At 41.4% G+C, this 25300-nt stretch overlaps 1 protein-coding gene and 1 pseudogene across 13 annotated transcripts in view; both read right to left on the bottom strand.

Annotated features, from left to right (window-relative positions):
• The window catches only part of ANK2 (ankyrin 2), a 685755-nt gene that overhangs the window by 545146 nt on the left and 115309 nt on the right, over positions 1 to 25300 (bottom strand). For 9 of the 13 annotated variants that reach the window (XM_055111741.2, XM_063603574.1, XM_063603577.1 and 6 more), the window contains exon 1: positions 23253 to 23475. The exons of 2 other annotated variants lie outside the window; for them this stretch is intronic. The gene's annotated coding sequence lies outside the window, so the exon portion shown is untranslated. Of the gene's footprint in view, positions 1 to 23252; positions 23489 to 25300 lie in introns of those variants that run through there. 2 more of the 13 variants (XM_063603575.1, XM_055111749.2) reach the window with 1 other exon arrangement.
• LOC100980845 (transcription initiation factor TFIID subunit 4B-like) lies at positions 4362 to 23392 on the bottom strand (annotated as a pseudogene).

The following is a 25300-nucleotide window of genomic DNA, read 5'->3' as shown; positions in this document are numbered from 1 at the left end:
CAGTTTTCCTTCTGATTCAATGCACCTTCAGATCTGTTTGCATGCCAGATGTCTATCATCAGCTCAATATGTAATAATGTTACATAGCTCCTGAAAAAGAACTCAGGTCAAATAACTCTCCCCGTTGGAAGCTCAGACTCGCCTCAAATGTATTTTCCCTTGTTAACATTTTTTCAACTTTTTATTAATGACCCATATTTACTGAACGTATAACATGAAAGCCTTCAGACATCCAATCTGCAATTAAAATTTTAAAAAAGAAACTGAAAAGTTGTTCAGCCTTCTAAATATGCACTGTGCGTTTTCTTGTATCACACACTTGCTTAAAGACTAAGATATTGTGGCTTTGTCTCTAAAAATAGTGCATCCAGTCTTCACTTCAGGCAGTGAAGGACCAGATCTGCTGTAAAGGGGCTTTTCATATGCATCTAGATTACAAGGTAACAGCAAAGGGAAGGGTGTAATTTCTTCTCTAAAACAGAAGAAACCAGCCCTGAAGGCATTTAAGAGGGCAGTTGTCAGGACTTCCAGAAGTGTTCCTTGTGTAGCCTATGGGGAAGGGAAAGTATTATTTTGGTGAAAAGCTGAAAGATATGGATACTCAAGTATAACAGTAGGAAAGATGTGAGTTTAAACCCCCACTGTACTTTCTGCATTTTAAATGATGATGCTTCTAAGAGGCAGCTGAATGAGCTTACATTCTGCATCACACTCCCTGGGCTGGAATCCTGGCTTATACTGTGTGACTTTGAGCAAATTACTTAACTTCTCTGTTTCCTTATCTGTAAAATGAGGATGATACTACTAGACTCACCTCATAGGATTATTATTAGGATTAATTAATTTATGCAAAGTGCTTTGCACAGCACTTAGGCATATAAGACATTGTATATGTGTTAACTCTTACTGTTTTATCTTTGCATTTTTCCATCCCTAAATGAATCCTAATGGTATTAGCTGTCAGCTATATTCTTCCTCTTTGGACACCCCAGGGGCTACATTATGGACCCTCTGGGTATATAAGCCTGTGGCCCTTATCCCCGCATCCAGCACTCCCAACCTAACCCAGAATCTGCCCCTTGATCCAGAACTGATTTTCTGGAGGACAGAATTTGCACCATTCTAGAATTTACAGTAGCACTTCAGCCTGCCACCTCCAGAGGAAACTTCAAGCCAGGCAAATTGTTCCCCTTCTGAGGAAACTCCCAGAAATATTAAAGCTGAATGGAAGCTCTCTCTGAGGAATGTGCTGTATCACTGTATCTCCCTATTAACTACCTCACTCCTACCATGTCCTGGGCCAGTGCATAAGAGTCATCAGATGAAAATACAGATTCCTAAGTCCATCCCAAGATTCTGATTCAGTAGCTGAATATGCAGTTGATCTACAAACCACACTGGGAAACCCTGTTAATTCAAGCAGAGATGTTTGATCTAAAGCCTGCTGTTAGAGGAAGGACAGGGACCAGGACCATGTCCTATACATCTTTGTACCTCCAGCACATAGCACAAGACCTAGCATATAGTAATTGCTTAATAAATTATTATCAAATGAATCACAATTATTATCGAATGAATGGAAACAATAGGCCATAGCTCAACATACAGAAGAGTACAAACCTGGCCAAGAAAGATTACAAATAGGCATTTTTAAGAGGTTTTTCCCTGAAGGAGAAATATGGTACAAAGAATGTGCAAGGCAAAATTTCAACTGTTGCATATAATTCTCTTTAAAGTCATCCTTCAATCAAAAAATCTCTAAACCCAGGATAAAGAGCAGACATGGATCATTATTGCCTTAAAGCTGGTCATTGACATCTGAACTGACATATCATGGATTAATTGTAAAACAATTGAAAAAATAAGCCGCTTCCTTGTTCTTTGATGTTTTCCCTTTACTTTACACTTCACCTTTTATTTGAGAAGCAGTGCCATTTTGTGATAGTTTTTGATGCTCCAAATCTGAATTAATACACAGAATGGCATTCATTTTATCCAAACCACACCTTAATACGTTAGGAAAACCATTCGAATTTGTCAAAATATTTGGTATCATCTACTCTTTAAAGACTCAGCACATATTCATAATAACCTTACATCAAAATAGAAGGAATGCACTAGAATGACCAAAAATGTCTCTTGTTTTCCAGGCTGTCACTAAAATATGTGTATGCTCCATCAGCAGATTTCATTGAAAAAAAAAAAGCCTGATCCTGAGCATCAGGGAGCCAATTGTTCTTTTCCAGTCTACAGTGCTGACACTATATTATCTTCAGCACACATTTTCAAATCACTTAACCTTTCTGCCTTGTGTATATTTTAAAACTGGGACCTGTGAATGAAAGTACAGTGTGTGTCAGCTATTACCTAGAAACATAGGAAAAAGAAATGAGGTAATGCTGAGAAAGGCTAGCTTTATCCATCACATGGACAAAGTGTTACCAAACGAGGGGTGCAAAATGTCTTCATGGACAGATGGTGCTTCTGAGAATGGAAAGATTACAAAAGGAGGGGAGAAAGGAACAGAAGAGAAGATGCCAGAAGTCCACAGAGGAAAGAGGAAAAATTGGCCATTATTTGATAGGGGAAAGTTGAAGACTAAAGCTAAGGCCTAAGATGTTACAAAGATGAAGAACCTATGAGAAAGTGAAATACCAAAGACACAGGAGAAACGGTAGTATTGTGAGTTACTAGAAAAGATAATTTAGCATATCACCCAGGCTGGAGTGCAGTGGCACGATCTCGGCTCATGGCAACCTCTGCCTCCCAGGTTCAAGCTATTCTCCTGCCTCAGCCTCCCGAGTAGCTGGGATTACAGGCATGCACCACCATGCCTGGCTAATTTTTTGTATTTTTATTAGAGACAGGGTTTCACCATGTTGGCCAGGCTGGTCTTGAACTCCTGACCTCAGGTGATCCACCCACCTTGGCCTCCCAAAGTGCTGGGATTACAGGCATGAGCCATGCGCCCAGCCTGTTAGGATAACTTTCTAATCCTAACAATGAACTGGAAACCAAGGATGAGGTAGGAAGTCCAAGACAGAGAAGGAGAGGAACATTCACTCTAGTTCCACAACTCAGGGTTAAATGAAGTGCTGTTTGCATTCCACCTGAGCCTTTCCAGATTGGGACTGCCTGAAAAGCAGGCATTTCCCAGTATGCAGCAGGGCCTCTGTATTAGTCCATTCTCACACTGCTGTAAAGATACTACCCGAGGCTGGATAATTTATAAATAAAAAAGGTTTAATTGACTCACAGTTCTGCATGGCTGGGGAGGGCTCAGGGAACTTACAATCATGGCAGAAGGGGAAGGGGAAGCAGGCACTTTCTTCACAAGGTGGCAGGAGAGAGAGAGAGAATGAGGAAGTGCCACACTTTAAAACCATCAGCTCTCATGAGAACTCACTCACTATTATAAGAACAGCACAGGGGAAACTGCCCCCATGATCCACCTCCCACCATGTCCCTCCCTCAACATGTGGGGACTACAATTCAAGATGAGATTTGGGTGGGGACACAGAGCCAAACCATATCATTCTACCCCTGGATCCTCCCAAATCTCATGTCATTTTCACATTTTGAAACCAATCATGCCTTCCCAATAGTCCCCCAAAGTCTTAACTCATCCCAGCATTAACTCAAAAGTCTAAGTGCAAAGTCTAATCTGAGACAAGGCAAGTCCCTTCTGCCTATGAGCCTGTAAAATCAAAAGCAAGTTATTTCCAAGATACAAGGAGGTACAGGCATTGGGTAAATGTTCCCATTCCAAATGGGATAAATTGGCCAAAACAAAGGGGCCACAGGACCCATGCAAATCCAAAACCCAGCCAGGTGGTCATTAAACCTTAAAGCTCCAAAATAACCTCCTTTAACTCCAAGTCTCACATCCAGGGAATGCTGATGCAAGGGGTGGGCTTCCAAGGCCATGGGCAGCTCCACTCCTGTGGCTCTGCAGGGTACAGCCCCTGAGGCTGCTTTCATGGGCTGATATTGAGTGCCTGCACTTTTCCAGGCAGACAGTGCAAGCTGTTGGTGGATCTACCATTCTTGGGTCTAGCTTCACTAGGCAGAGCTCCAGTGGGGACTGTGTGTGAGGTCTCCAAACCCACATTTCCCTTCTGCATTGCCCAGCAGAGATTCGCCATGAGGGCTCCATCCCTGCAGCTGCAGCAGACTTTCGTGTGGACATCCAGGCATTTCCATACGTCCTCTGAAATCTAGGCAGAGCTCCCCATACCTCAACACTTGCCTGTGTGTACCCACAGGCCCAACACCACATGGAAGTTGCCAAGGTTTGGGGCTTACACCCTCTGAAGCAACAGACTGAGCTGTACATAGGCCCCCTTTTAGCCACAGCTGGAACTGGAGCTGCTGGGATGCAGGGTGCCCTGTCCCAAGGCTGCACAGAGCAGAGCAGCCTTGGACCTGGCCCATGAAACCATTTTATCCTCCTAGGCCTCTGCACCTGTGATGGGAGGGGCTGCCTTGAAGACCTCTGGCATGGCTTGGAGACATTTTCCCTATTTTCTTGGTGATTAACATTTGGCTCCTCGTTACTTATGCAAATTTATGCATCTGGCTTGAATTTCTCCCCAGAAAATGGGTTTTTCTTTTCTACCATATGGTCAGGCAACAAATTTTCCAAACTTTTATGCTCTGTTTCCCTTTTAAACATAAGTTCCAATTTCAAGTCATCTTTTTGTGAGCACATATCACTGTGCACTTTCAGGAAAAACCAGATCACCTCTTGAATGCTTTGCTGCTTAGAAATGTCTTCTGCCAGATACCCTAAATCATCTCTCTCAAGTTCAAAGTTTCACACATCTTTAGTGCAGGGGCAAAACGCCACCAGTCTCTTTGCTAAAGCATGGCAAGAGTGACCTTTACTCCAGTTCCCAATAAGTTCCTCATCTCCATATGAGACCACCTCAGCCTGGACTTCATTGTCCATATCACTATCAGCATTTTGGTCAAAACCATTCAACAAGTCTCTAGGAAGTTCCAAACTTTCCTTCATCTTCCTGTCTTCTTCTGAGCCCTCAAAACTCTTTCAAACTCTACCTGTTACCCAGTTCCAAAGTCACATCCACATTTTCAGGTTATCATTATAGCAGTGCCCCACTACCTTGGTACCAATTCTCTTTATTAGTCCTTTCTCACACTGCTATAAAGATACTACCTGAGACTGGGTAATTTATAAATAAAAGAGGTTCTGTATGGCTGCGGAAGCCTCAGGAAACTTACAATCATGGCAGAAGGGGAAGCAAGGCACTTTCTTCCCAAGGTGGCAGGAGGGAGAGAGAGCGAGGAAGTGCCACACTTTAAAACCATCAGCTCTCATGAGAACTCACAAACTATCATGAGAACAGCATGGAGGAAACTGCCCCCCATGATCCAATTAACTCCCATCAGGTCCCTCCTTCAACACATGGGGATTATAATTTGAGATGAGATTTGGGTAGGGACACCAAGCCAAACCATATCAGCCTCCCAGGATAGAAAGCTGTGACCCAGCAATTCCAGATAAGTCTCCATAAAGGCCAACAGAATGACCCTTCACAGCAAAAACCTCAGGGCACGTAAGGTTTATTTATTTATTACTCCTGAAAACAGGCCTAGGGAAAAAAAGTAATATTCATTACTACTAAGATTGGGGAAAAATTAAGAAATGGAGAAAAGTGGCACTATTTATTGAACATCTATTTGCTAAGCCCTATCCAAAAGAATTTGCATGTGCTATTCCATCTATTCCTCAAATTTTAGCAGAAAGTTCATTTTAATGAGCACTTACTCTATGCTAGGAACTTTACCAAGCATTTTGATAGTTTTTTAATTTAATCCTTAAAACCATCCAGAAATTGGTTATTATTCTCAGTATATGAATTAAGAAAATGAGGCTTAGAACTAATAAATTGAAGGAAAGAAAAAAGAAAGGATAATTTCCCCCATCATCATATGATAAATAAGTAACCAACCAAGGGTTAAAATACAGGTCTGGCCTCTTACATTTATATAAATTCATACACACAGAGTGAAAAAGTCTGATAATTATTTTTCCATTAAAATATAACTATAAAATTATATAGTTTACTATTCATTATAAATGCATAAGTATATGAGAAAATACAGTTGGAAAAAATATAAACAAACCAAAAAGAGCAAATACTTTAAATAATAGATGACCAATTAAATTATAGTCGAATAAAATGCTATGTGGTTGTTAAAAAGAATAAGCCAACTGTATACTTTGGTTTATCAAAAAGTCATGAGGGAAACTTCTTTGTAGAACAATTCCAAGTAATAAGTATAAACAGAATGTAAGAATTTAAAAATCGTTTTGTAATCCCTAATGGAATAATGGACTCAGTCATTAATAATCACTGCATGCCAAAAACATCAAGTGAAATGTTGATAGTAGATGAGGCTGACACCACCCAAATCCTCTCCTAAATCTTAGTATCACTCAAAGTGAAACATGAGAAATATGGGTTTCCTGAGATGATACAGCAGGAAGAGCAGAGCAAGCACCCCCTATGAAGGAGTCTTGGCTAATATACTGAACCTAAATCTAATCAAGACTCAAATATAAGGGATAGAGGAACAAGTTGAACCACACCTGGAGGAAACAACCAGTCAAATCCAGAAGGTGGGGCCTTCTACAGAATAGATGAGCCAGTTTCTCAAAGAAACAAGTGTCTGTTTTTTAAAGATCTGATTTTTAAAAATATCTGATTATTAAAGATCAAGAAAGACCTAAGACATGCCATACATGGACCTAATTTGACTCTTAAACAATGCAACTGCAAAAAGACATTTTTGAGAAAATCAGAGCAATTGGAAAATGGACTGGATATTGGATTATACTAAGAATTACTGTTAATTTTCTGAGATATGATAATGGCTTTGTAGTGTTTTTTTAAGTCCTTATAATATTAGAAAAACATACAGAAGTATTTATGGATGAAATTACATAATATCTAGGATTCATTTTTAAATACTTCCAAAAAAGGGGGAGGGCTATAGATAGAACCAGATTGGCAAATATATTTCTTATTATAGAAATTTTCTAACATATACAAGAGCAGAGAAAATGATATAATGAATCTGCATGCACTTAACTTCAACATTTTGCCAATCTTGGTTCAAGCTATTCCTTCCACGCATACTTTTTTCTTCTGATATATTTTAAAGTAAATCTCAAACGTCAGAGAACATATCATTTCAGTCATAAATATTTCAAGATGCTTCTCTAAGAACATTTTTAAAATATAACCACCAAACCACTATCTCACCTAACAAAGTTAATAATTTTTAATATCATCTAATACATAGTAAGAATGTCAAAATATTGATATATGCATTGAACTGGGTAATGGCTACCTGGGGGTCCATTATACGTTCTAGTTTTGTGTATGTCTGAACTTTTTCATAATAAAACATTTCTTTAAAGCATAAGGCAACTTTTATGTACTGACAGAGAATAATCTTCAAGACATGTTAAATGAAAAAAGGCACAGAATAGCATATGTAGTATGTTACAATTTGTGTTTTAAAAGTTATATCTATGTATATATAGTCATACAATATACTCGGAAGGCACACATGGAATTAACAACAGCAGTTGTCTCTGAGGAGGAGAACTGGAGCACCAGGGATAAAGAAAGACTTATTTATCCTTTTGAACCTTTTGAATTTGGGACAGTCTATTATGTATTTTAAAACATAAATCATTCCGGCCGAGTGCGGTGGCTCACGCCTGTAATCCCAGCACTTTGGAAGGCCGAGGCGGGCGGATCACGAGGTCAGGAGATCGAGACCATCCTGGCTAACATGGTGAAACCCGTCTCTACTGAAAATACAAAAAATTAGCCAGGCGTGGTGTCGGGCGCCTGTAGTCCCAGGTACTGGGGAGGCTGAGCAAGGAGAATGGCGTGAACCCGGAAGGCGGAGCTTGCAGTGAGCAGAGATGGCGCCACTGCACTCCAGCCTGGGGGACAGAGCGAGACTCCCTCTCAAAAAAAAAAAAAAAAAAAAACATAAATCATTCATAAATTAAAAGAAAAAATATATAGGCACCTAGGTGCATCACGTATCATCAAAACTAACCATTAAGTGTAAATGAGAGTAGTCACTGCTTAAACTACTCTAATTTTGACCTATCAGATTTATCTTGCAAAAATTGCCCTGACATCTCTAAAATCAGATATTTCCAGCCAGCTGTCTGTTCAATCCAATATTCTAGCGGTCTAGATTTTAGAGCTACTATGGTCTAAAGATTGGCATTTCAGCGTATTATTTCCTCCCCTTACCCACTACCTTATGTTTGGCTTATTCTGTTTAAAACTTTTTAAAATTCTGTATTCCAAGGCTTTCTTCAGTAGAACTTCTAAGGAATTTCCTTCACTATCAGAACAACCAAGCCTCTTTCTGCTTCTCTTGTGATTCAAACTGAAAGTAAGACCACCTTTCAAACTGTCCCTTGTCCAAACGAAGCTAGTCTTCCCATCCAGCTGCTACAGATCACTTTCTGTCCTTCCAACCTACTTGTACTAGCTCCATGTCCTAACATATAGTATGCTACCTACTATCTGTCTTTAGGTGGACTTGTCTCTTTCCAACTTAAATTTCAAACAATTTAATCAGATGAGTGCTTAAACACAAGTATACAGTTGTCTCTTTACAACAATTTAGATTTAACTGAAGCAGAATATTGGAGGTTATAAAGCAAGAATATATATCCTTTTAAAATATTTTTCTAAAGTTCTCCTTTTCAATCCCAAATGGAAAAATGAAGCAATAGTGCATAACAGTAGAAGACCATGGAATGTTATTCTCTGTGTGAAATTTTAGAGCAACAATTATTTTTAGTAACATCTGGGCCAAATGTTCTTACAGGACTTAGTTTATTCTGAAATTGAATATCATACAATATCAGGATGAGGCATTTACAATTCTGCAGCACTACTCTACAAATAACTTTACAATTTGAATGGCTCTGCTTTTATCCATATCAACAAAGTTTTAGAAAGCACAGAGTATACAATATGAAAAAACAATAGTCTTTCCTGGGCAAAATAAAATAATTTTGTGACTGTAAAATGATGCAAAATCTATTTTTTTCTTCCAAATTTTATTTTAGGTTCAGGGGTACATATACAGGTTTGGTATATAAGTAAATTGCACCCTACAGGCCCGGTGCTGTGGCTCATGCCTGTAATGACAGCACTTTGGGAGGCCAAGAGAGGCGGATCACTTGAGGCCAGGATTTAGAACCCAGCCTGGTTAACAGGGTGAAACCCTGTCTCTACTAAAAATACAGAAATTAGCCTGGTGTTGGTGGCTCACGCCTGTAGTCCTAACCACTCAAGAGGCTGAGGCAGGACAATTGCTTGAACATGGGAGTCAGAGGTTGCAGTGGCCTGAGATTGTAGCACTGCGCTCCAGCCTGCGCAACATAATGAGACCATCTTGTGTCCGGAATTGGTGGGTTCTTGGTCTCGCTGACTTCAAGAATGAAGCCGTGGACCCTTGCGGTGAGTGTTACAGTTCTTAAAGATGGTGCGTCTGGAGTTTTTTCTTTCGGATGTTCAGATGTGTCCAGAGTTTCTTCCTTCTGGTGGGTTTGGGGTCTCGCTGGCCTCAGGAGTGAAGCTGCATACCTTCACAATGAGTGTTACAGTTCATAAAGGTGGCACGTCCGGAGTTGTTCATTCCTCCCAGTGAGTTCGTGGTCTCGCTGGCTTCAGGAGTGAAGCTGCAGACCTTCGCAGTGACTGTTACAGCTCATAAAGGTGGCGTGGACCCAAAGACTGAGCAGCAGCAAGATTTATTGTGAAGAGCGAAAAAACAAAGCTTCCACAGCATGAAAGAGGACCCGAGCGGTGCTGGCTCCAGCAGCCTGCTTTTATTCCCTCATCTGACCCCACCCACATCCTGCTGATTGGTCCATTTTACAGGGAGCTGATTGGCCCATTTTACAGAGAGTTGATTGGTCCGTTTTGACAGGGTGCTGATTGGTGCATTTACAAACCTTGAGCTAGACACAGGGTGCTGATTGGTGTGTTTACAAACCTTGAGCTACACACAAGGTGCTGATTGGTGCATTTAAAATCCTTTAGCTAGATACAAAAGTTCTCCAAGTCCCCACTAGATTAGCTAGACACAGAGCACTGATTGGTGCATTTACAAACCTTGAGCTAGACACAGAGTGCTGATTGGTACATTTACAATCCTCTAGCTAGACATAAAAGTTCTCCATGTCCCCACCCGACTCAGGAGCCCAGCTTGCTTCGCCTAGTGGATCCTGCACTGGGGCCGTGGGCAGAGCTGCCTGCCAGTCCCACACCACGTGCCCGCACTCCTCAGCCCTTGGGCAGTCGATGGGACTGGGCGCTGCAGAGTAGGGGGCAGCACCCATTGGGGAGTCTCTGGCCACGCGGGAGCCCATGGAGGGGGTGGGGGCTCAGGCATGGCGGGCTGCAGGTCCCAAGCCCTGCCCTATGGGGGAGACGGCTGAGGCCCAGGGAGAATTCAAGCGTGGCACAGGTGGGCCAGCAGTGCTGGGGGACCCGGGGCACCCTCCGCAGCTGCTGGCCCGGGTGCTAAGCCCCTCACTGCCTGGGGCTGGTGGCTCCAGCCGGCTGCTCTGAGTGCAGGGCCCACCAAGCCCGTGCCCACCTGGAACCCGTGCTGGCCTGCGAGTGCCATGCACAGCCCCAGTTCCTGCCCGCGCCTCTCCCTCCACACCTCCCTGCAAGCAGAGGGAGCTGGCTTTGGCCTTGGCCAGCCCAGAGAGGGGCTCCCACAGTGCAGCTGCGGGCTGAAGGGCTCCTCAAGCGCAGCCAGAGTGGATGCCGTAGCCTGAGGAGGTGCCGAGAGCGAGCAAGGGCTGTTAGCACGTTGTCACCTCTCAGTCTCAAAAAAAAAAAAAAAAAAAAAATTGCATGTTACAGGGGTTTGGTGTATAGATTATTTTGTTACCCAGGTAATAACCATAGTAACCGATAAGTACCAATCTTCACTCTCCTCCCACACTCCACCTTTAAGTAGGCCCCAGTGTCTAATGTTCCCTTCTTTATGCCCATGTGTATTTGTACTCCATGTTTAGCTTCCACCTATAAATGAGAACATCTGGTATTTTGTTTCCTGTTACTGTGTTAATTTGCTTAGGATAATGGCCTCCGGCTCCATCTATATTGCTACAAAGGACATGATCTCATTCATTTTAATGACTGTAGTATTCCATGTTGTGTATGTACCACATTTTATTTACCCAGTCCACTGTCGATGGGCTTTTAGGTTGATTCCATGTCTTTGCTGTTGTGAGTAGTGCTGCAATGAACATATGTGTGCATATGACTTTATGGTAGAACAATTTATGTTTCTTTTGTTATACACTCAGTGATGAGACGCTGTGTCAAAGGGTAGCTCTCTTTTAAGTTCTTTGAGAAATCTTCAAACTGCTTTCCATACTGGCTGACCTAGTTTACATTCCCACCAGCAGTGGATAAGTGTTCACTTTTCTCCGCAACCTCGCCAGCATCTGTTATTTTTTGACTTTATTTTTATTTTTTATTTTTATTTTTTTGAGATGGAGTCTTACTCTGTTATCCAGGCTAGAGTGCAGTGGCGCGATCTCCACTCACTGCAAGCTCCACCGCCCGGGTTCACGCCATTCTCCCGCCTCAGCCTCCCGAGTAGCTGGGACTACAGGTGCCCACCACCACGCCCAGCTAATTTTGCTTTTCTATTGTTAGTACAGATGGGGTTTCACCATGTTAGCCAGGATGGTCTCCATCTCCTGACCTTGTGATCTGCCAGCCTCAGCCTCCCAAAGTGCTGGGATTACAGGTGTGAGTCACCATGCCCAGCACTGACTTTTTAATAATAGCCCTTCTAACTAGTGTGAGATGGTATCTCATTGTGGTTTTGATTTGCATATCTCTAATGATTAGTTTTGAGAATTTTTTTCATATGCCTGTTGGCCGCCTGTGTGTCTTCTTTTGAGAAGTGTCTCTCCATGTCCTTTGCCCTTCCTTTTTTTTTTTTTTTTTTTTTGTAGAGATGGGCTCATACTATGTTGCCCAGGCTAGTCTAACTCCTGGTCTCAAAGCAATCCTTCTGCCTTCGCCTCCCAAAGTGCTGGGATTATAGGCATGAGCCACTGCACTAGGCCTGAGGATACGATAAATATAATTGTAAATATATATGTACCCAACACTGGAACACCCAGATAAAAAGGGAGAAATAGACTCTAACACAGTTAATAGTTGAGGACTTAAACACTCTACTCTCAGCATTAGACAGATTATCTAGACATAAAACCAACAAACAAACATTGGATTTAAACTGCATTTTATTCATTCATTCATTCATTCATTTATATTTTTGAGACAGAGTCCTGCTCTGTCACCCAGGCTGGAATGCAGTGACATCATCTCAGCTCACTGAAACCTCTGCCTCCTGGGTTCAAGCGATTCTTATGCCTCAGCTCCACAAATAGCTGGGATTACAGGCGCCACCACGCCCGGCTAATTTTTGTTTTGCTTTTAGTAGAGACAGGGTTTCACCATATTGGCCAGCCTGTTCTCAAACTCCTGGCCTCAAGTGATCCACCTGCCTCCACCTCCCAAAGAGCTAGAATTACAGGTGTGAACCACCACACCCAGCCTCCTTTGCCCATTTTTAAATAGGGTTGTTTGTTTTTTGCTTTAAGTGCCTTATAGATTCCAGAAATTAGATGTTTGCTGGATACATAGTTTGCAAACCTCCCTTCTGGAGGTTGTCTGTTTACTCTGTTAATAGTTTCCTTGGCTGTGCAAAGGTTATTTACTTTAATTAGGTCCCATTTGTCAATTTTTTGTTTTGTTGCAATTGCTTTTGGAATCTTTGTCATGACATCTTTGCCAGAGCCTGTGTCTAGAATTGTACTTCCTATGTGTTCTGCTAGGGTTTTTATAGTTTCAGATTTTATATTTAAGTCCTTAATTAGGCTGGGCACGGTGGCTCACGCCTGTAATCCCAACACTTTGGGAGGCCGAGGCGGGTGGATCACAAGGTGAGGAATTCAACAACAGCCTGGCCAAGATGGTGAAACCCCCCTCTCTACTAAAAATACAAAAATTAGCTGGGCGTGGTGGGGGGTGCTTTTAATTCCAGCTACGAGGGAGGCTGAGGCAGAGAATTGCTTGAACCCAGGAGGCGGAGGTTGCAGTGAGCCAAGATTATGCCACTGCACTCCAGCCTGGGCGACAGAGCGAGACTCTGTCTCAAAAAAAAAAAAAAAAAAAAAAAGTCCATAATTCATCTTGAGTTGATTTTTGTATATGGTGAAAGAAAGGAGTCGTGTTTCAATCTTCTGCATATGGCTAGCCAGTTATCCCAGCAGTGTTTATTGAATAGGGAATCCTTTCCCCAATGCTTATTTTTGTAGGCTTTGTTGAAGATCAGATGGTTGTAGGTTTGCGACTTTATTTCTGTGTTCTCTAACCTGTTCTATTCGTCTCTGTGTCTGTCTTTGTACCAGTACTATGCTGTTTTGGTTACTGCAGCCTGTGGTATAGTTTGAAGATGAGCAGTGTAACACCTCCAGCTTTGTTCTTTTTGCTTAGGATTGCTTTGTTTATTCAGGCTCTTTTTTTATTCCGTATGAATTTTAGAATAGCTTTTTCTAGTTCTGTAAAAAATATTGTTGTCACTTAGATAGGAATAGTGTTGAATCTGTAAATTGATTTGGGCAGTATGGCCATTTTAACAATATTGATTCTTCCTATCCACGAGCATGAAATGTTTTTCCATTTGTTTGCTCTTTCATATTGGTGATTATGTTCCAGGAATCGAAATTTCAGAACAGTGCAACAATGCTCTTTGTGTCTTCCTTGGCAGTAAATTGCAAGGATCTGGATGGAGAGTGGAGTGGTCCCTTCAGAAGGGCCAGGTACAGAGCTCGAGAATATTTCATCTCCTGTTCCTGTTCCATACAAAATATCAAGTCCCTGAGGCAGATTCTTGTGATTCTTAGACGAAGCAACTGTTTGGTGACTGTCAGGCTGGATGTCCCAGAAGCAAGAAGGTTGTCTTTTAAGCCCTCACTTCCAAGTTCTAGTGGTCTCTTCTTCCTTGGTCCAATAGCTGCAAGAGCTGTGAGATTAGCATCTCTATGCTGTATCTGTTCAAGTTCCAGTTGCTGTAACTCATTGGCTTTCTGCTTTAATCTCAGCTGTTCTGGATCTTCTTTATTACAACGACTCTTGGCTGCCTTAAGTAACATTTCTCTTTCTTCTAAATCCTTTCTCTGCTTCTCCAATTGATCCAGCTTTTCAAGAAATTTGAGGTGTGACCTGGTATCACTACACAGGATGTAATTTTCACTTGCCTTGTAAGTAGTCATTCAATGCTGAGCAATTGCAGTCAGTTTTTCTAGAAGGCTTCATAATTTTTCCTGTGTTGCATGGGTGATCAAGTTCACAGCAACAGTTAAGTTCTGTAATGTCATGCTTTTTACCAATGTCTAAAATTCTCTTTTGTAGAACTCCAATAAAAAGAAATGGTTCATCTTTACATGACTGAATGAGTGTGCCAACCAATTCAGAGTTTGTTGCTAAGACACAGGCATTTTCTTCATTAAGGTTGACCCCTGCCATAGAAGTCACATCACTGATGTCATCTTCATCCCTGAAGCATATTGTTCCATTCTCTTTTACTTTATTTTTTTGAGTAGAAGATGCTTGAAGCAACAGAATTTTATTTCCAGGCAGAGTAATTTGCTTTAGAACAGAAGATGGAAGAAACTGACTGGTAGGTATTATGGTGTTCACTGGCATTGTCTTCTATCCAGATTTCTGAATGGTCAATGCTGAGGAATGTGTAAGTGTGGTCACCCGTTTTTCATTGCCTCCTAAAGCCTGCTGAACTACTAGTTGCTTGACTTTAACTGCCTATGGAATCCCAGCTGGTTGTGAAAGGACAGGGCCCGGCTGGGCAAGTTTGATTTGCATTGGAGTGCCAATAACAGGCTTGTCACATGTGGTCCCAGTAGATGTAACAAAAGGTTTCAGAGATGGAAGACAAATAGCTGCACCTGAAGATTCTTCAAAAGTTACTGCTGGTAGGGAAAGTGTTACTGCTGTTCCAGGGACAACTGGCTTTTCAGGTTGCAGTGAGACCATTGTCACTGTGTTTGGTACAGATGTCACAAGTGGTTTTCGAAGTCTGAAGCAAAACAGACTACACAACTCTATAGAAATTTATAGTCAAAATAGTAACAACAGGTTATGAGATAGGCCTTAGACTTAGAAAGTCTGGACTGACTGGATTCTCAAATGACAAGTCACACATTTGGGGCAAGTTCATCTTACCATCTGTGAAATGTCCATAAATAAACGAAGTATTAATACAGGGTCTTGCATATGGAAAGTGCTCAGCATTTAGCAGTGATGGGATTCAGGACCTGCTACCCCAAAATATGGCACTTTGGCATTTGAGGAAGCAGTAGAAGCAGAAAAGTTACTCGTTGATCTTCTCCCCTGAAGTAGGCCAAAACACAATTCTTTGACCTTCCTGTGAAATAAGTAATTAAGGCTCTCATGGAGAGGTGCCCACCCCATATATGGAGGAAAGGAATGTTCTTATCTCCAAAGGCACAGGGACACAGAGACAAATATGAATACACAGGTCTAGCTAAGTCCCCCAGTTTATTACCATTAGATCACACCTCCTTTGTCCAATCATACTTTTCCACAACTGTCTACTCTTCATCAAACCTAAGCACAAAAATGTACAAATTTACCTTTTTCTTTGGGTCTTCATTTCTGAAGGCTCTTATGTCATGTAAACATATTAATTAAGTGAATTTGGTTTATGATTTTCTCTGGTTAATCTGTCTTTTGTTATAGGTGCCTCAGCCATGAACTTAGCAATGGATGAGGAAAAGAAATCTTTCCTCACCTACAACAGTTGCTTTTGTAGTATTGGTAGTATTATTGGTAGTATTATCATTACTTGTGATACTTCCTCAAAAACCAGTTTAATTGGATGAAAAGGACACAAACCAAATCAGGTAGGGTTAAGGGATAAGGGATCTAACTATGTCAACAAAATCTGATAATACTGGGTCTTGAATGATGAAATTTTCTTTCCAACTGAGGACAGTGGATAGTCTTTTTCTTTCTTTTTTTAAATTTTTTTTTATTATCCTTTATGTTCTAGGGTACATGTGCACAACACGCAGGTTTGTTACATATGTATACATGTGCCGTGTTGGTGTGCTGCACCCATTAACTTATTATTTACATTAGGTATATCTCCTAATGCTATCCCTCCTCCCTCCCCCCACCCCATGACAGGCCTGGTATGTGATGTTCCTCACCCTGTGTCCAGGTGTTCTCATTGTTCAATTCCCACCTATGAGTGAGAATATGTGATGTTTGGTTTTCTGTCCTTGCAATAGTTTGCTCAGACTGATGGTTTCCATCTTGATCCATGTACCTACAAAGGACATGAACTCATCATTTTTTATGGCTGCATAATATTCCATGGTGTATATGTGCCACATTTTCTTAAGACAGTGGATAGTCTTTTTCTAAATCAATATATACAGAACTGGTTTTTTTACCAAATCATCTTAAAATCTGCATTATAATTACATTTTCTAGTGTGGTTGCCATGCAATAGAATTCCATGGCTTCTTTTCCATGCTCAAAACAAAGAATAAAAATATGCTAAAAGCAGGGTGCAGTGGCTCACACCTATAATCCCAGCACTTTGAGAGGCCGAGGCGGGTAGATCACCTGGTCAGGAATTTGAGACCAGCCTGGCCAGCATGGTGAAACCCCATCTCTACTAAAAATACAAAAATTAGCCAGGTGTGGTGGCGCATGTCTGTAGTCCCAGCTACCTGGGAGGCTGAGGCAGGACAATGGCTTGAACCAGGGAGGCGGAGGTTGCAGTGAGCTGAGATCGCACCATTGCACTCCAGCCTGGGTGACAGAGCAAGACTCCGTCTGAAAAAAAAAAATGCTAAAGGTGGGGTGCAATGGCTCACATCTGTAATCCCAGCACTTTGGAAAGCTAAGGCAAGAGGACTGCTTGAAGCCAGGAGTTCAAGACTAGCCTGGGCAACAGAACAACACCCTGTCTCCAGAAAAATAAAACTTAAAAAATTAACTGGTCATGGTTGTAGTCCTGTCACTCTCCTGTAGTCTTGTAATCTTAGTTACCTGGGAGGCTGAGGCTGGAAGATCGCTTGAAGCCAAGAGTTCGAGACTGCAGTAAGCTATGATCACACCACCGCCCTCCAGCCTGGGTGACAGAACAAGACCCTGTCTCCCTCTAGATAGACGGATAGATAGATAGATAGATAGATAGATAGATAGATAGATAGATAGATAGATGCTGAAGACCTACAACACATCCAAGGTCCAAAGACAATAAATGAAAACAATTTTTACAAGGAAACTCTCCATCTGAAGTTTAGGGTATAATTAGGTTTAAAAGATTGTCCTTAAAAAAAAATCGGCATTAATCAAAACAGATCGAAGTATAGAAGCCTAAATCCATGATCAGAAAAATCCATCTATAACTTCCATGAACCCCAAACAGTAATCTCAGATTTCACATTGAATCTGGCTAAGTCACTAGCACAGTAAACAGTAGCATCTGGCTCTCATGTGGGATGGTATATACAATGGGCCAATCCATAACTTTAGTGTACTTTGGACATTTAGATGGATGGGCTGAGAGCCCAGTGTGTTATAATAACCCTGAAAAACTTTTGGCTCTGGCTGTGAACACATTAGCATTAACTTAAATTTGTTGCTTTGTTTACAACAAGAGATATTTGCTTGTGCTTTCTGCCTAAATGGAATCGGTTAAAGGCACCCAAGACCTCAAAGAGTGAAATTTACAATTAGTACAGCAGCTATTCACTTTACTGAACTTTGAATTTTTTTTTTTTGCATTTCCTCTTAGTTACATCTTTTGGAAATAAATGATATCTTTATTTGGAGTTTCTGTCTGTTCATATTAGGACCATTAACAACTAATATCCCCTGCCTAATTTTTTCTTTCCTCCATAACCTGAAGCTTAAAATAAGTAACCATTTAGAGGGTTCCTTGAAGATGTCACCATTTAGAAATGTCACACATGCAGTCATTTGTTTCTGAGCTAGACAGTGTTGGCTGTTTAGAACAGTGTCCCAATTATTCTTTTTGAAACCACTCAAAGCCACCAGAACTAATTTCTCCCAATATATCACTATAGTTTAATGTCTACAATGAAGAGATACCCTCACTCAACCAGTAGAAACTGACTATTGCATATCCAGGATATAATCAGAGGACCTCTGTATTGAATTTGAGATTTCCAAAAATTGTAATTAAACAACACCCAATCTAATTTTGTGTTTATTGCTTTTACAAATAGCATCAACACAGGTGAATTATCTATGACATTTATTCACATGTGCGTTATTTTAAGCAAATAACGCGGGAGTCTTACCCTTACCAAAATAAGACTGAATAATTAACAGATGGGCATTCTAAAAACATTATGGAACAGCATAATGTTGGATTACCTTTTAAATCTCATTATACTCATAAGCAAGAATTGCAATGTTCTATATATTTGTTCTATCAATGAACAAGTTTTTTTTTTTAATCTCTTGTGGGTCTAGCATTGATCTCAACAGGGAAAAAATTAATCTAAAATTTTATTTTGAATTAAACATCTTTTAAATGTTTCTTTCTTTCTTTGTTTTGTTTTTATTATTTCAGGTTTTTTTTTTTTGATACAGGGTTACACTGTCACCCAGGCTGGAGTGCAGGTTGCGATCTTTGCTCACTGCAACCTCCGCCTCCTGGTTTGAAGCCATCCTCCTACCTCACCCCTCCTAGTAGCTGGGGCCACAGGCGCATGCCACCACCCCCAGCTAATTTTTGTAATTTTAGTAGAGACAAGGTTTTGTCATGTTGGTCAAGCTGGTCTCGAACTCCTGACCTCAAGTGATCTGCCCACTTCGGCCTCCCAAAGTGCTGGAATTTACAGGCATGAGCTACTATGCCCAGCCTGAAATGGTTTTTTGTTGTTGTTGTTTTTCTTTTTTTTTTTTTTTTTGAGACGGAATCTCGCTCTGTCGCCCAGGCTGGAGTGCAGTGGCGCGATCTTGGCTCACTGCAACCTCTGCCTCCCAGGTTCAAGAGATTCTCCTGCCTCAGCCTCCTGAGTAGCTGGGACTACAGGCACATGCCACCACGCCCGGCTAATTTTTGGTTTTTTTTTTGTTTTTTTTTTTTTTTAGTAGAGACAGGGTTTCACGGTGTTAGCCAGGATGGTCTCAATCTCCTGACCTCGTGATCCTCTTGCCTTTGCTTCCCAAAGTGCTGAGATTACAGACGTAAGCCACCGTGCCCAGCCCCTTAAATGGTTTTTAAATATGTCACCATGAATAGGTTTGTATAAAGAAAGAACATTAGGCGCAGTGGCTCATGCCTGTAATCCCAGCTCTTTGGGAGGCTGAGGCGGGTGGATCGCTTGAGCCCAGGAGTTCAAGACCAGCCTGGGCAACAAGGTGAAACCCTGTGTCTACAAAAAATACAAAAGTTAGCTGGGCGTGGTGGCGCACACCTGTGGTCCCAGCTATTTGGTGGGGCTGAGATAGGAGGATGGCTTGAGCCCAGGATGCGGAGGTGGCATTAAGCCAAGATTGCACGAATGTACTCCAGCCTGGGTGACAGACAGACCCTTTCTCAAAAAAAAAAAAAAAAATCTATGACTCAGAAAACCACCCAAATAGAATGAAGCTTCTAAATGTTCTCGTGGTATGTGATTTGCCATAACTGAACAATAATCCCCCTTATTAATTAGGGTAGAAGACAGCATAGTGGTGCTTGCCTATAATCCCAGTTACTTAAGAGGCTGAGGTGAGAGGATCACTTGAGCCCAAGAGTTCAAGGTTACATGAGCTGTGATCACACCACTGCACTCCAGCCTGGGTGACAGACTGAGACCCAGTCTCAAAAAAAAAAAAAAAAAAAATTAGGGTAGTCTACATTCTCAGAAAGCCAAGATTAGAAAACTATAACAATCAGGTATTTGAGATCTCATCACATGACCCACAAAGAATATAAATATGCTAGTTTCCTAAGAAAACAGAACTTAATTTTCTCTGTAAAGATTTCCCAATCTGAACTAGGTGTGATGGTGCATGCCTGTAATCCCAGCTACTAGGGAAGCTAACACAGTAGGATCATTTGAGCCCAGGAGTTCCAGACCAGCCCTGACAACATAGCAAGACTCCATCTCTACAAAAAACATTTAAGGGGCCGGGCGCGGTGGCTCATGCCTGTAATCCCAGCACTTTGGGAGACCGAGGCGGGCGGATCACCTGAGGTGAGGAGTTCAAGACCAGCCTGACCAACATGGAGAAACCCCGTCTAAAAATACAAAAAAAATTAGCCAGGCATGGTGGCGCATGCCTGTAATCTCAGCTACTCGGGAGGCTGAGGCAGGAGAATCGCTTGAACCCGGGAAGCGGAGGTTGCGGTGAGCCAAGATCGCGCCATTGCACTCCAGCCTGGGCAACAAGAGTGAAACTCGGTCTCAAAAAAATAAATAAATAAATAAAAATTATCCCGGTATAGCAGCATGCACCTGTAGTCCCAGTCACTCAGGAGTCTAAGGCTGAAGGATTGTTTGAACCCGAGTTTAAGGTTACATGAGCTATGATCATGCCCCTGCACTCCAGCCTGGGCAACAGAGAGAGACCCTATCTCGAAAAACAGAAAAACAAAGGCAAAGCTAGGCACAGTGGCTCATGCCTGTAATCCCAGCTACTTGGGAGGCTAAGGTAGGAGGATTACTTGAGCCCAGGAATTGAGTCCAGCTTGGACAACATAGCAAGAACCTGTCTCTAATTTAAAAACACAAAATTGACTTTCCAATCTATTGCAAGACATTCTTCGGGAAAGACAGTGAAATTACAGTCATTTTACTATGCTAATAATTACACAGCATTTTAAATAAAAAAGAACCAGAAATTGAAAAAAACACCTAATTTTTAAAGAAAATGTTCTCTCCTTAGGTTGCATGATTGCAGAAGGAGCACTGGGCAGTCAGGCAATCTGAGTTCTAGTCCCAACTCTGTCACTCATCAGATGTGTAACTCTGACCAGCTTTACCCTCTGTGAAATACGGCTGAACTATCAGTCCTAATAGGGTCTGGTCCAGTTCTAAGACTGTAACTACAGGTGCCTTCCCTGAAAAGCAGAAATCTGAAGGAGTGTGGATAGCCCTTCTGCATTAAACATAGCTAGCCTAATGTGATGATAAAGACAGGAAGAGAATACAGGACATTAAACAGAGTTGTGTGAGTGAGATGGAAAAATGGATAATTTTCTTCCATTTCTTTTCACATTACTGTGTTAAAGAAAAGGAATTCTAAAACCCCCATAAATGGGTATCTTCACCCTGAGAAGCAGGAAATGTGTGTCTGCAGAGAAATCAGGCCTCTTCAGTTTTGTGACCGAGGAATCCATGTGCCCAAGGATGGGCATCGTTTTATCACACTCCCCTTCAGAGAGAGTTTTAGGCATGTGGCCAAAAAAGGGGGTGTGGTCTAGGCAGAGACGGAGGACCAGATCAGGAAGACTACCTCTGAATTCCTCACACTGTGCTCGTCTACAAGAAATGGCTAACAAAATTACAAGCAGTGATGCAGACCCTTTCCAAGATGAATATAGCTTCACTCAACAATATGGAAGGAGGAGAAAGTAGGGTGGGGTGGGAGGATCTTCCATTTTTCTATGTCTTCATTTTATATGGCTTGTACCTGTAACATACAGGGTTCAAAAGATGAATTAGAACTGTCTCTGCGCTAGTGTTTATGCAGTTCAGTGGAATAGAATGGGAGGGGAATCATCCATGTTCACAACACTGGGTGGGGCATGCTCTCTTCTGTTGTTTGTTGTTCTGTGACTTAAACCATATACTGCAAAAGGCTAAAAAAAAAAAGGACAAAACTCATCTAAGCATATTTTCTTTGCATTCATACCATCATCTTTCTCACCCAAAAGTTTCTTCAATGCCTAAGTGTTTCTGGAATCAGTGTTTGGCCCCAAAGTCTCTGGTTTGTGCAGAGATTCATAGAAAAGACTAGGTTCTCTTCCTTTAAAAAATAAAGATTTTCCAATGCTTAAAGACATGCCTATTATCCCTCAAGGGGATACCATACACCTTGACCTAGAACTCTATCAAGTGTTCACAGAAAAGTGCCAGGGCAAATAAACAATCTGTTCTTCTAAATTCCCCTTTATATCTCCTTCCAACCACACACATTTATTTTCAGTCTCTAAAGCAAACTTAATGTTATATGCTCAGGAGGAAGAGAAAGATGTTATTGAATTTATTCCTTTGCTCTCCAAAAAGGCCACACCTAAGACATCGTCGAGGTGAGAATCATTCCTGATGCATGAGTGTGGGAATGTGGTGCTTTTTAGGAATAAAAAATAAAAACCAAGCCAAAGAACAAACAAACAAACAAAAAAACACTGCTCAGAAATCTGTATCTGTTACATTTCTCTCTACTCCTTAATTGGGCTTTCGATGCAGGAAAGACAATTCACTAGCTGGGAAAGGGAGAAAGAACTCCATCATTCTTCCACTGCCAGCACCTGTTCTGCCAGCTGACACTATTTAATATAAATTTTGACCATAAAAAAAGGCAACATACTAATAGCACTGCTGTTTACCAAAAACTAATTAAATCTCTTTACTGCTGGTTCACCCCCGCTTTCTCTCACACCACCTACTCACCCAATGCAGAGAAGGGGTGGCAACCACTTTCTCCGGCACAGACACAGCCAGTGTCTTAACACAAGCAGTATTCTGACCAAAAGAGCCACCACCCTCTTGCCCCTCTCCCTGCTTATCATACAGGGAACACCAAGTCCACTCTGGGGCTGGGAATCTGAAATAAATCAATTCACTTTAACCAGATCTTAAAAATCTGCCCTACGATTACAGAAAGAGAAAATGCAAATCAGAAAAACACATCACATGGAGAACAAACCAAAACCAGGGCTGGGGAACATTTGCACATCAGCGCTGCCTTTGAACTCCAGAATGGCATGGAAAGCGCCGCTGCCCAGCCCAGATCCAAGGAGGGGGTTTTACAAAGGCTTCCAGCACCCCCTATCAACACAAACACTTCCTCCCCGCTTCCAAAATTCTCTAATAAAGACCTTCTTTAAGCACTTACTGGGAGCGGCAGCTTCTCTCTGCAATGTGCCTGTGAGTCACGCAGCAGGAGGGGCCCCGGAGCAGGGCAATTCGGAGAGCCCCCAGCTTCCCTGCAAGCTGATGTCTATGAGACAGCAGCCCAGGAACCGACTTTCCCATTACAGCCTCAGACTGTAATCCATGTGCTTTCGGCGGGCCAGTCCCAGCTGCCCACAGAGCACCACATGATCTGCTCTGACATCAGATCAGCCAGACGTGACAGCCCATCCGCCAGCCTCTTCCACACTCTTGGGTTGCATCATTTGGGTGCCTTTGGTTTGCATTTAAGCAGGTGGTACAGAGTAAGGAACTGTTGTTTTCTCACAAAATATTTTTTTTCTGGTTTCTTCTGTTCTAAAAGAAGGGAAAAATAAGCAAGAAAAGCACTTGAATTTGTTGCAGCCTAAATGTATCAGATATATGGGAAGTAACTGGAGTTCCACGCCTAGTTCAGGGAAGCTGAGGAATAAGCTACTGCCAAGATGCCAATGCCGTGGGAGTGATTTCATCTATAAATCACTATCACCACCATGCCCCACCGCCTTTCAGTAGATCATCTTTTATATAAGAGTTTATATATATCTATATACACATACATACATATATATATGTTTAAGTCATAAAATATTGGTAGGTGGTGTGTGTGTGTGTTTTAAGCTAGTCACCACTGAGTTTAGTTCATGGGCAATCTCAATGAGGTAACCATGAGACTCAGTGCAATATACAATAATTCTATTTTGAGAAGATTCACATATAGTCCAACAGAAATAGATGTACAGACCTGGACGGATAGGCAGATAAGCAGACAGGAAGTCAGAACCATCCATTCAGGCTTACATTCATTCATTCAATAATCATTTATTGATCACCTACTATATACCCAGTCCAAAAACAGATTATCAAAATGGTGGAGGGGTTGGATATTTGTTACAGAGCTTCTAATTCTACTTCTGTGATAAGACAAGGAAGTAAGAGCCTTATCAAGGATCCTTATAAAATGTTCTGTGTCTAATACTGAATCTAAAGGCTGGTAACAAAATCAGGTTTTATCTTAATTTCATTAGGATAAATGGTAACACATGTAAGCTTTAAGGTAAGAATAATCAAAATCAATAAGACTTTATGAAGCAAAATCATAGCCGGCTTAGACAGCTGTGACCAGAAATGATGTAATTCTAAAATTATAAAAAATATAATGCTCCCCTAGCAGAGAGGAGAATTCACTGTTTTTTTTGGACACCGTCTTGCCCTGTCCCCCAGGCTGAAGTGCAGTGGCACAATCTTGGCTCACTGCAACTTCCCACTCCTGGGTTCAAGTGATTCTCCTGCCTCAGCCTCCCAAGTAGCTGGGATTACAGGCATGTGCCACCACACCTGGCCAATTTTTGTATTTTTAGTAGAGACAGGGTTTCACCATGTTGTCCAGGCTGGTCTTGAACTGCTGACTTCAGGTGATCCACCTGCCTTGGCTTCCCAAAGTGCTGGGATTACAGGCGTGAGCCACTGTGCCCGGCCAAGACACTTCTTAAGTAGAAAAATAAATATTTAACTTTAGTTTTCCTTAGTTTAATAATTAGCTGTTTCCTATAAAATAATCACAAAATATGCAAACCCTTGGTTTTCATTATTTTGTCTTTGTCCCTTATATTTAAAGTGAATTGTGCCATTTTCTTATATGTTAATTAAGGCTATAATATCATTATTTGATATTGTAATCAATATAATAGTATTTGCATATTTTTATGGAAATAATTCAATCTAATAATTATAAATTACTAATATCATAATAAATTTGTCATTTAATATATAATATTTAACTCATCTATTTGCTTTGTACCAAGTGTGTGATAGTTTCCCCTGAGATGACCAGGATGCTTGTGACTGTGGAATTCAATATGAGATTCCAAGAGCACTTGTTTCCATTTGTTCTCTATTGGAAATAAACTATATAAAGAGTAAAACTGTTCAAGTCTACTACTGTTTCTACTGAAACAGAACATCTCTGACACCAGATATGTGGGTTTTTCA

Source organism: Pan paniscus, chromosome 3 (genome assembly GCF_029289425.2).
Source record: "Pan paniscus chromosome 3, NHGRI_mPanPan1-v2.0_pri, whole genome shotgun sequence".
Classification (NCBI taxonomy): Eukaryota; Metazoa; Chordata; class Mammalia; order Primates; family Hominidae; genus Pan; species Pan paniscus.
This window is presented reverse-complemented; position numbering and strand designations above follow the sequence as displayed.